Source organism: Actinia tenebrosa, unplaced genomic scaffold (genome assembly GCF_029948245.1).
Source record: "Actinia tenebrosa isolate PJP-AT-01 unplaced genomic scaffold, QUT_ActTen_1.0 PGA_scaffold16__25_contigs__length_10494907, whole genome shotgun sequence".
In the NCBI taxonomy this organism is placed as follows: domain Eukaryota; kingdom Metazoa; phylum Cnidaria; class Anthozoa; order Actiniaria; family Actiniidae; genus Actinia; species Actinia tenebrosa.
This window is the reverse complement of record NW_028292576.1, coordinates 2,523,060-2,534,118: the sequence shown is the minus strand read 5'-3', so window position 1 is coordinate 2,534,118 and position 11,059 is coordinate 2,523,060.

The following is an 11,059-nucleotide window of genomic DNA, read 5'->3' as shown; positions in this document are numbered from 1 at the left end:
TAAAGAAGAAAATCATAGACCACTTAGAAGAGCCAACCCCACAAAGTCTACGGAAAACGCTGAAAAAATTAAAGCTAGGGAAATATTACAAAGCTATTCCCTATCTTTTGTCTGAAATTACCGGTAAGTCTATTCCCGAGGTTTCTGATATGACAAAAGCCGAGTGAATGTTTTGTCGGCTGAATAAGGATATTCCTTATTACCCTGACGTAATCTACCAAATATTTTACAAAATAGACCCCAACCACCCCCTATTAGGATGGATTCCGAGAAAATAAAAATGCAAAACTGGCGTTTATTTTGCCAGAAACCCCACTGGGGAATGCATCGCGCAGAACACCAAGCTATCCCCAGTGGGTTTTTTTGCATTTTGGGCTTACGGGGCTTATTTCATCCCGCGCCAGAGGCCCTCTAGTACATACACATATATCTTTCTTACGACCCACCAGAGGGTGAACTCCGGACAGCGTCCCGAGACACCCCCTGACTTTTCCAACTTTTCCTCGCGAAACCCCCCATCGCGGGGTTGAATCGCATTTCCACCCCTCCCCTCCACCTCCCCCCACGGTTGCTGTGAGTGGGGGAGGCTTTTTTTTTTCACTCACAGCAACCGGTCCAAATGCATCTACAGCGAGGCTTGAACTCGGGACTTTAGGCCTCCCCAGCTCCAAAGTCCACGATCACAAGCGAACGCCAGACACATCTGGACACTTATGTATGTGAAAATTATTATATTTATGTCTTACACTCTAATTTGCATATTTTCTAGACTGACGTTCGATATGTAAATAGAATCCCGTCACGCTCTTTTCGAAGCAGATGTTCAATGAGCGAGCTTTCTTTGAAGCTCTTCTTTTACCTCGTGGTAGATCTTTTTGCGAGATTCCTCGGAAAGATCTTTTACGACTGTTTTTTTGTTCCTTATGTCCGACTTTAATTTCTCGTACTTTTCCTCTTCGGCCAGAATAAGCGAGAATTCTACGTCGTCTATCTTTCTGTCACGCAAAGCCTTTGAGACAAGATCGGTAATTGTATTTACTTTAGCCCTTGACAGAGCTATTGTCGTGTCATGCTTGGATATTTTGCTAGACAACTGTTTCATAATGCCCGTAGCAACAGCCGAAATAATACCACAGGCTGCCCCAACGCCGGCCAAAGGAACTCCAACGATTATTCCCGGTCCAGTAAGCGAAGTAGCAACGCCGGAGCCCGTCAACACTACGGATATGGATCCTGAAGTTATCGAAATCTTATGTAGCGTACTCCGGGCTCTGACGTACTTTTTTCGGACTTTTTCGTAGTGTTTTGTCTGCCCTTCCAAGTAAGCCAGGATTAAATTTGCTTTATTCAGACGAAAGTTTTCAGCATCCTTAGGAAGTTCAGGATAAAGTGGAGGTGCTGATGGTATAACATCCATTATATATACTAATGTACGACGCTTTTGGGAATGATATTGAGGAGCAGCCATATCACGATAATCGAGATTACTGGAATTGGAGAGCATTTAGGAAGATGTTTCCGCATGCAGACCCTAGTAAGTTCGAAAGAAGGCCCGATGGGATTTACTTCAACGGCTCTAGGATGTACGGCAATGAGGATTTGAAACCTACGCTGGTTAATCAGATAGACAATCAACTGAAGAATTCTGGTTATATCGAACATAAGCCCGTGCATGTCGAACCTAAACCTAGTTGGTCAAAGGAATTATTGCTGGGTACCAGTACTTATCCGATACCCGCGGTTCCATTTGATGAACATCCAAGCTTGGGCCTAACGCTGAATATGCGGATCTCAAACAACCATTCCTTTCCGTTAAAGGTGCGAGATATTTTCAAAAACGTGCCCATTGTTCATACCACCGCTAAGGAATCTCATGAATGGTTAAGTGGTCCCAACATGCGTTATTGGCCGCAGCAACTGAACTTTGCGGTTTGGTGTGCCACTAGCGGCTGCGGTGTAAGTGCGAACTTGATGAAGAATTCAATATTCATGTTTCATTTTCACTTCACGGTTAGGAGAATACTACATGAGATGGGCGTTACTGCATTGCCAGGAGATGCTGCGTTCTATCCAAGAGATAACAAATACGACGTTCCGGCCTATAACAGGCTTTGTAAGGAGTTCGGTGTTGTAGGGAAGGATTTTAGATGTACTGCCGGTGCTAACAATGGTTTGGGACATATTTGGGCTTATTGGGGGATTGGCGGACACGAGCTAAGTGATAAGGAAGTTCATGCATTGAATCTACGATGGAACACTGGGTATCACAAAGAAACTCACGACAGTAGCACCTTCTTTGAACCAAATGCTAAGACCACTAAGGAAGTCAGAGACGGACCTCTGTTCAAAGACGAGGGCGGTAAGTATGCAGGGGCCAATCCACTGATTATTAAGATTACCAACGACGAGCAAACAAAGCAATATCTTAATTTCATACCCCCAGAAGGTAAAGGACTAACTAGAGCCGGCCTTGCCCGTTTGCATCGCAGCATAGAAGCTTACGTGTATTCTATCCTTGGAGCTCAGGTAAATACCCGATCAAGTATAATTGGAAATACGGGCGCCGCAGAAGAGACGCGAGCCGAAGCCTTGATCTTATTCGAAAGTTCAATCTTGGAGGGCGACATTAGCAAGGGCGTACAGCGTTACCAACTAGCTATACAAAATTCTAAGACAAGGTTGGACTATGCAGTAGCCCCGGGTTGTTGGTTAATGCCTAGTAATTTATCTATAAATACTGGTTCTGTAGTAGGATACAACAACAAACTTCAACGAGCTACTAAGGATATGAAGTTTGGGGCAAATGACGTGAACTCTGACATGACCAAGGGCATTCCTCACTTCGTAGAGAAGCCAAAAAAGTCACACGCAGAAAAACCCGAACCAAAGAAGAAGCCCCAAAAGAAGGTCCTGCCTACGATACCTGAGGAATATGATCATAACTTACTAAAGGCCGGCTTAGCCGCCGCAGGCGTTGGTCTGAGTTATTATATATGGCGATGAACAACCCCTACGTAGCTGGAGTAGATTGTGTCTATACGACTTACACAGGCGAGAAAAAATACACCCAGGCATCTTGGGTTGATGTCACGGGGATGTCCGTGAATTTGAACTACTCGGGAAAGAAGTTAATCCTTTGTAGTATTTGCATTGGCACGAGTAGTCACGCCAACGTGGGCTTTAGGTTTCTAGATGACAAGGGTATACTGCAGCCTATGAGAAATAAGACAAACAACAGGGAGCCTACGCATTTCTCCGTAGAGCCCAACCCCGGCAGCGCCGAAAACATCTCGGTTTGGACTTTCCACGTGGTTGCTGATTGCCATGGGAAGGTAAAGCTGCAAATGAGAGTAGACGACACGGGCGTAGTAACGATAAATAGCATACATGACCAAAGAGATCGACCTTATAATCACGCTACCATTAGCACTCTTACGGTGCTTAGCCTTTAGAAGCAAATTTATTCCCTGAAATATATGAACCCGCACGCGAAGGAAGATTGGTTTCTCCATTACCTGGAGGAAAAGGAGTACGTGGGCGACAAGTGGCAAGACGCCGGATTGTGGGTGGAGGTTGGAGGCCTAGGATTAATCATGTGCACTATTTGTATTTCGGCGGGGTACTCATGCAATGCCGGTTTTAGGATCGTTGATGAGAATAACCACCCATTACCGCCATACAGGGTAAAAAGTAATACCAGGCATCCAACTCATTTTTCGTCGGAGCCCGTTCCTCCGCAAGCGGAAGACATAACACCCGTAACTTTCCATATGATAGCTAATTGCCAATATGCGAAGCTTCAAGTTCGCCCCAGCGATGCCGGCCGCATACGAATAAATGCCGCCCCGACCGTTAACCCTTCGACGGATGCTATTTGGAATCATAAGCCCATTAGCACCATGAGCGTGCTGCCGCTAGTTCCGCATTATCAAGGCGGCGTGAATACTATCTTTACTTATCCCCAGTCGAGAACACCTCGGGTACCCGACGACGATAAGCCCCCAGTAATACACAAGGATAAGATTAACCCTTCATCTTCTTCAGGAGTACCACTCCAATAGCGACAACCAAGATCCAAATGTTGTTGCCCACGAACTTCAACAGTTCTCCGCCGGCCCTAAGTGCCAAGGAAACAACCGAACCCAGCAGCCCAGGAAGACCGGCTGCCATCTTTTTTCCCAAGTCCGTCAGCCCATTGCCTAATTTCTTTACGCCCGCGCCCGTAGCTTTAAGCGCAGACACGATCACGCCTACTACGCTCGAAATAGCGACCGCGAATGCCAGCGGAATACTATACTTCACCAGAGCTCTTTTTACCTTTTCCTTGGTGGTAAGCCCCAGCTCCTTTTCCAGGTTGTCCTTTTGCGCCTGTAATTCCGCAAGGCGTACCTCGAGGGTTTCTACTTCCTTTTGGGCAGCCTCCCTTTCCTCTTCGGAACGAGTCTGGTCCTCAACTACTTCTTGTTGCCGCTCTATTTGCCCCTGCAGGTCTTCAATGGTCTCTTGAAGTTGCCCTATTTGCAAGTCCTTTTCGGCCATTTGCGCCATGATGCGCCTTTCCCTAGCATGACTCTCCACTACTTCTTCTCCCATGCGCGTTAGTTCCGTATCCTTACCGGCCAAGCGACTCATAGCAGATCGAAAGTCATTCTCGGCAGTGGTCTTCTTACTCAGTAAATTTGATAACCGCTGCCGAAAGTCGGCAACTTGGGCGGCGTGACTTTTGGCGGTAGTTTCGTTTTGATCTGCGTATTCGCCTTCTAATTCCCCAATTCTTCCTTTAAGGTCTTGGTTTTCAGCCTCAAGCTCTTGGAAAGCCGCTCTAAGAGCCACCTCGTCCGCACTTGCCTTTAAGAGGCCATCACGCTCCGCGGCAATTCGGCTTAAGGTGTTTTCCGCCGCCTTCTTTTGGCGAGCGATCTCCGCGATTTCGTCTCTCATTTCCTTTAGCTTTACCCGATGAATTGCTTGCTCCGCGAGGATTGTGGGGTTGGGCTCGGATTGCATCTTACGCATCTTGATGTCCATTTCCCTTTGCGTGGAATTCAGCCTGGCGATTTCCTCTTCTTTGGCTCCTAGTTGCGCCCTTAAATCTGCCACGGTTTCCATTTGCCCTCCCGCTGCCGCTGTTAGCTTTACAACCGCCCTGCTTAAGAACCTACCAAAGGCGGTTTGCGTTTCCTCCTGGGATAATCCCTGTTGCACTACTAAGTTAGGCTCCCCTATAGCTTTTTTCAAAGTAGGAGGAATCTTAGGGTCGGGAAAGTACCTACCTCTCTCATCCCTAATTACGTAAATTTTGGAGTCGGCTTTTGAAAGTCTGCCTATGATGATCTCCTTACCCCATTGGTTGCTGTCGTCGAATTCCAGCTGGGCTTTCTTATGATCCCAGTCTGGCAGCAGCTCTGTTAGTCGGTCAAAGTCGGGGGCTACATTTTCCTCTAAGGATTCATCCATACGCATGGTAACCATTTCCGCCCAAGTTTGCGTAGGAGGCTCCGGTACTGGGCCTAAATCTTCCATCTGTAAGAAGACAGGGATGGGTGCGTTGGGGTGCTTTAATGGCCACATGCGATTTAAGGCGGCCTTAAACCTTTTCCACCTACTGCCATGCTCTTCTTGCAAAGCTTTGTCGAAGATTAGGGGGTCGGTTTCCGCGCCTTGGGTCCATGCGTCGAATTCTTCATCGTTAATATCGACTTGGCCTTCTTCGGTAAGGGGGTCAAAATCCGTTCCTTCTACTTCCATTATATATGATAAGCTCGAAGTTAAACCCCAACGTATTACCCAAGCAGGTTGGCGGACTAAAGGCAGAACGCACCTTTCACCGGGTCACCTTTACCCCCAGCAGCGCAAAACCAGGGGAAACCCTGTACGTAGGCGTACCCCGCCTAACGGATAACCTAGTCCTAGTACCCGGTACCTTGGCGCTAAGGTTTGACCTAGCGGTGTAGCCCAGCACCAAGGACAAGCGCTATACCGTCAATAACGTGGGCAGGAACCTCGTCTCTAAGATGAGAATCAAGTTTGCCGGGGAATCCCTCTTAGACTTAAATAGGTACGATTTGTACACCACGTATAAGGATCTGTGGCTAACAGCCTTCGACCGTGCACAAAAGATAGAGCAGGGAATTGGAAGCGTTATTCTTCGTAAGCTTCGCAGCGATACCAACCCGGCGCCTACGGACTCCAGCGGAGCAACCGCAGTAGCAGACGCAACGAGGGTAAAGACCGCCTATGGTAGCAAGTACGTTATCCCTTTGGACTTTGAAGTGATTACGAATCACGGTGTGTACTACCCCAGACAGCTTGCCGAACTGCAGTTTGAAGTAACTTTGGCGGACACTACTAACGTCATTGGAGGCATGGACAGCGCGATTACTGGGGTAGTTGACCCCTACTCCATTACCAACCTGGAGCTGCAGTACGAGACCGTGCACAGCGAGGAATTAGCACGAGCTGCCGGCATGGAATACAGCGCTGGAAAGGCGTTCCTTTACGACCACGTAGCGATGCATAAGTCATTTAGCTTCTTGGATAAGACGGATGAGGCCATCAATCCAAGCATTAACATTCCCCGTTGAAGTCTTACGGGGCTGATGCTGGTGTTTGCCAAACCCTACGAAGCCGGCAAGCGCGACTCCGAAGCCTTTCACAACCCCAACATCACCAACGTTGGTGTGAATATCAACGGTGTTCCAAGCAAGGTTTACTCCCAGGGGATAAAGCCCACGGATGTCTACAGGGAGGCAATGCGTAAGTTTGGTAACCAGGTAAGCCCTGAGGAATTCTTTGAGGATAAGTATGTGTTATGGATTGACATGCGCACCACCAACGACGAAGACCTACATGGTCAGGGTTTGCGTCTAGTAAACACCCAGGATGGGATAATATTGGAGATCAAACGCACCAAGAACACCGATGCTGGCGACGGCGACAAAATAAACTGCTACGTTTTCGTGGTGTCTGACGCGCAGTTAAGCGTGGAAATGAATCAGCTAAAGAGCGTTACCTACTAGTTTCGTGAACAAAAAATATTCCTTACGTATAATATGCTTCGCGTATTTCAAAACAACGAAACCAAACTGCAATGCATAGTGCAAGGCAACGAACTGTACTTCAGGGGAAAGGAGGTGGCAGCTGCGTTGGAATATTCCAATGCTAGAGATGCTTTAATTACTCACGTTTCGGATAAGTACAAGAAAAGGCTGTCTGAGTTAAAAGGGGTCGTGAATCGCGACACTTGTACTATACACCCACATTCCGTGTTTATTTCCGAACCTGGGTTGTATCAGCTGATATTTAGCTCAAAGCTACCAAAGGCAGAAGCATTTCAGGATTGGGTCTTCGAGGAAGTCCTACCCGCGCTGCGTAAGGACGGTCGATATGCAATAGAAAAGCGGTTTGACGGTCCAAACAAGTTGGTATTTAAGATCGAAAATAAATTCGACCTGCATAAAAAGGTAGTGGACTACATCCGCAGGTTTTACCCCCAAATGCTCGTGACCCCTGGTCTAGGTGAACTGCAGGACTCGGATGGAAAGCGCATAAAGTGCTGGCAGAAGGGCTACCAACGCGGTCAGCCCGACTTGTTAATTCTTAATGCACACGTGCGATACCGTGGTTTCTGCGTAGAGCTGAAGACCCCTAAAGGCAATGGGGTATTATCTGAGGATCAACGCCGCCTGTTGCACGAATACGAAAGAAATGGTTATAAAGTAATGATCAGCAACGATTACGACGACATCACGGAGTATGCACGAGGAATGCGTTTACCATGTAGGTGGTGCTGTAAGCGCTTTAAGAACGCGGACACTTTAAAGACGCATCTTAAAATGTTTCATAGGATATATGGCGTTTGAGGCTGTAAGGCAGATACACTGGAGAGACTTAAAGGAGGGCGTTACGTATGAAATAAAAAATTATGTAGCCTTTGAAGATATTGACAGGCTACGATTGTTGTTGGCGCATGAGGGTGTTACGTACAGCCTGTGGGCGCCAGATCGCGTCCGATACGTGATAGAGGGGCAGGAGTTTACGCATCTGAGGTCGTATGGGAAGAAGGATGGTCGCTGGGCGTTTGACGTCGCAAAGTGCGTCCTTCCTTCGCCTCTATGTGGTTAGGCGCGTCTAAAGCGTCGTTTAAGTGGGGTTCGTCGACAATGAGGGTCGGCGACTCTTTTTTAACGATGCAGTCTGCAGGGGGTTCACATGTAATACAGTCCATATATTGAAAGGGCGATTAGGAATCCTCCTAAGAAGGCGGCTGCGTAGGCTATCATATATCCACCCCAGAATGTTAAGAATAAGGTTAAGTATCTTGTTAAGTAGGGTCTGAAACTCCTCAGAAACCCTTGTAGAATGTTAAGGATGAGGTTGTTATCTTGTTAAGTAGGACCTGAAACTATCTCAGAAACCCTTGTAGAATGTTAAGGATGAGGTTGTTATCTTGTTAAGCAGTTAGAGATGTGTTCCTCTTCTCTGACGCATCCGCAGCGGTCACACTCCTGCCTCCAATATTCTCTGTTAGTCCATGGAATTCCTTCGGTGCGCTCAAAGAAAGGAAATGTATGGATTATCTTCCTATGGTAGTCTATTCTATTCCTTAGATATTCCTCTTTGTGTTCACAACGACTCATAATATCGCCGCACTGGTAACAATCCACTCCTTCCATGTCGTAGGTCCTAGGAAGGAATCGATAAGTCTCCTCATGCCTCTTTCTATGTGTCTGAAGACGTTGGCGGCTGCTAAGTATCTTATCACAGAAACTATACTGCCTAGTCCTACAGCAAACCCCTCTTTTCAGATGTTGCTGCATTTCCTGAAGAGTGCTGAATTCCTTATTACAATCCTTACAGGCGCTTCTACAGACGCGTCTTTCCTGGTGTTGCTGCATCTTTTGAACGGTGCTGAATTCCTTATTACAATCCTTACAAACCTTACTAATTGGCTTCTTTGTACAAACTCCATGCCGAACATGGTATTGCAGTCTTTGCTTGGTGCTAAACACCCTCTTACACATCAAACAGTCCATATATACTTAACTATATTTTAGCCTCCATTTAACATCCTTTAACAAGATAACAACACATTCCTTAACATTCTATGGGCATCTCAGAATAGTTTCCAGCCCTACTTAACAAGATAACAACTTTATCCTCAACATCCTACGGGGTTTTTTTGAGGAGTTTCGTACCCTACTTAACAAGATAACAACTTTATCCTCAACATCCTAAGGCATCATTTAAATGACTTTCAAACACTTGTCCACACAATTTACATAGGATATTTCATGAAGTCCTTAACGGACTCCTTAGCCCAGCCCGCCATAGTTATCAGCGCGCCAAACCGCTCTGCGCGCTTCAGACCGCACATTTCCTCATATAGCTCCTTTACGCGTTCATTCAGCCGGTCTATCTCCTCCCTTTGCATTTCGACCGTCCTCTCCAGGTCTGATTTTTCTTTGACGACGTTAACCATTGCTTTGACTGCTTCCACGGGCTCCATTATATATAAATGGGGTTCATTAGATATAAATGAACCCAGATCACATGCCTTGTAACGCTCTGATAGTAGGACCCACCGGCTGCGGAAAGACCCAGTTCGTCGTGGAGCAGCTATTAGGACCCTTTAGATACCGATTCGACTACATAGTGCTATTATGCCCCACCTACGTGAACAACCGCACCTGGACGGGCATAGGAGTGAACGATGACGACTTCTTCGTAGATATCTTAGACCCCAATGAGTTATCCAGCCATCTTAAGTTCTGGCACAAGCAATTCCCCAAGAATACTCAGACACTCCTCATATTGGATGACATCGCCTGCGGGGACGACGTAAAAAGGCGCACCTCCGAATTAGTGAAGCTCGCCTTTAGTGGTAGGCATGACAATATCAGCGTTTGGTTGCTTTCCCAGCAGCTTACCAGTGTCTCTAAGCCCTTCAGGGAAAACATAGGTTCACTTGTCGTATTTTATACGCCGAGCAAGTCTGATCTGGAAACCATCTTAAGCGACTACGGCGGCGAGATAAGCAAGGAACAGTTGCATGAATACATGCGGCATTTAAAGACGCACCAACATTCCAAGATGATCTTCTCTTTGAGGTTTCCCTACACGGTTGGAATCTATGATTCCTAATGTATATGGAGATTGAGCAGCTCTTAGATGAAGTCCCCACACAGTTAGACGAAAGTAACCTTAAGGAACAACTCAACATCCTTGTGTCATCGGGGAAGTGCAAGGAAATGATAGGCAAGGAACTTACCCATGAACAGGTTAATAAGTTGTCGGAAGAGGAGGTTAAGAAGTTCCATAACAGGTACGAGGCTGCCCTTGCAAGTAAGACCACGGACGCCGTAGCAGATTCCGCTATCCGACTTGCGACTAAATTGCTTGGACTTGCGCTGCCTATAGACGACGTGGAGCAACTACGGAAGGACATTAGCGAGGACTATGTCATCGCCCAAGAACTTAAGATAACCTGTGGGTGGTTGTCTTTGAAGTGTGGTAAGTTCATGGCAGTCGCCTCTGCGGCCTTGCACGTAGCTCAGCACGTCGACTTCAAGGAACTTGCGGGCACCTTTGGGGCCTCTTGGAAGGACTTCAAGAAGGACAGAGAAGTCGAAAAGGTCTTCCAGGCGGCACTTGCTGAGGTACCTGATCAAGTCGCCTCAAGTACTTAGTCAAGTCATTCGCGGGAATTGCCCAGGTCGCCTCAAGTACTTAGTCAAGTCGTCCTTAAGTACTTACTTAAGTAATTCTCAAGTACTTATCAAGTCCTTCAAGTCCTTAGATATAAATGAGTGAACCAGAGTCGAAGGTAGAGCAGCCCCAAGAGGAGCAGAAAATTACCAAGGCTAAATCTCCAGGCAGAGTCGCTGCCGGAAAGAAGCTCGCGGAGATGAATAGGAAGAACAAAGCCAAAAAAGAAGAAAAGGTGGAGGAAAGAGAAGAGGAATCCTTTATTAATCCTGGGTACGTCATCGGCGCGTTAGGAGTTGCTATAGCAGCAGGCAGCCTCTACTTACAGGGGAAGGCAGCAAAGCCAAAGGTA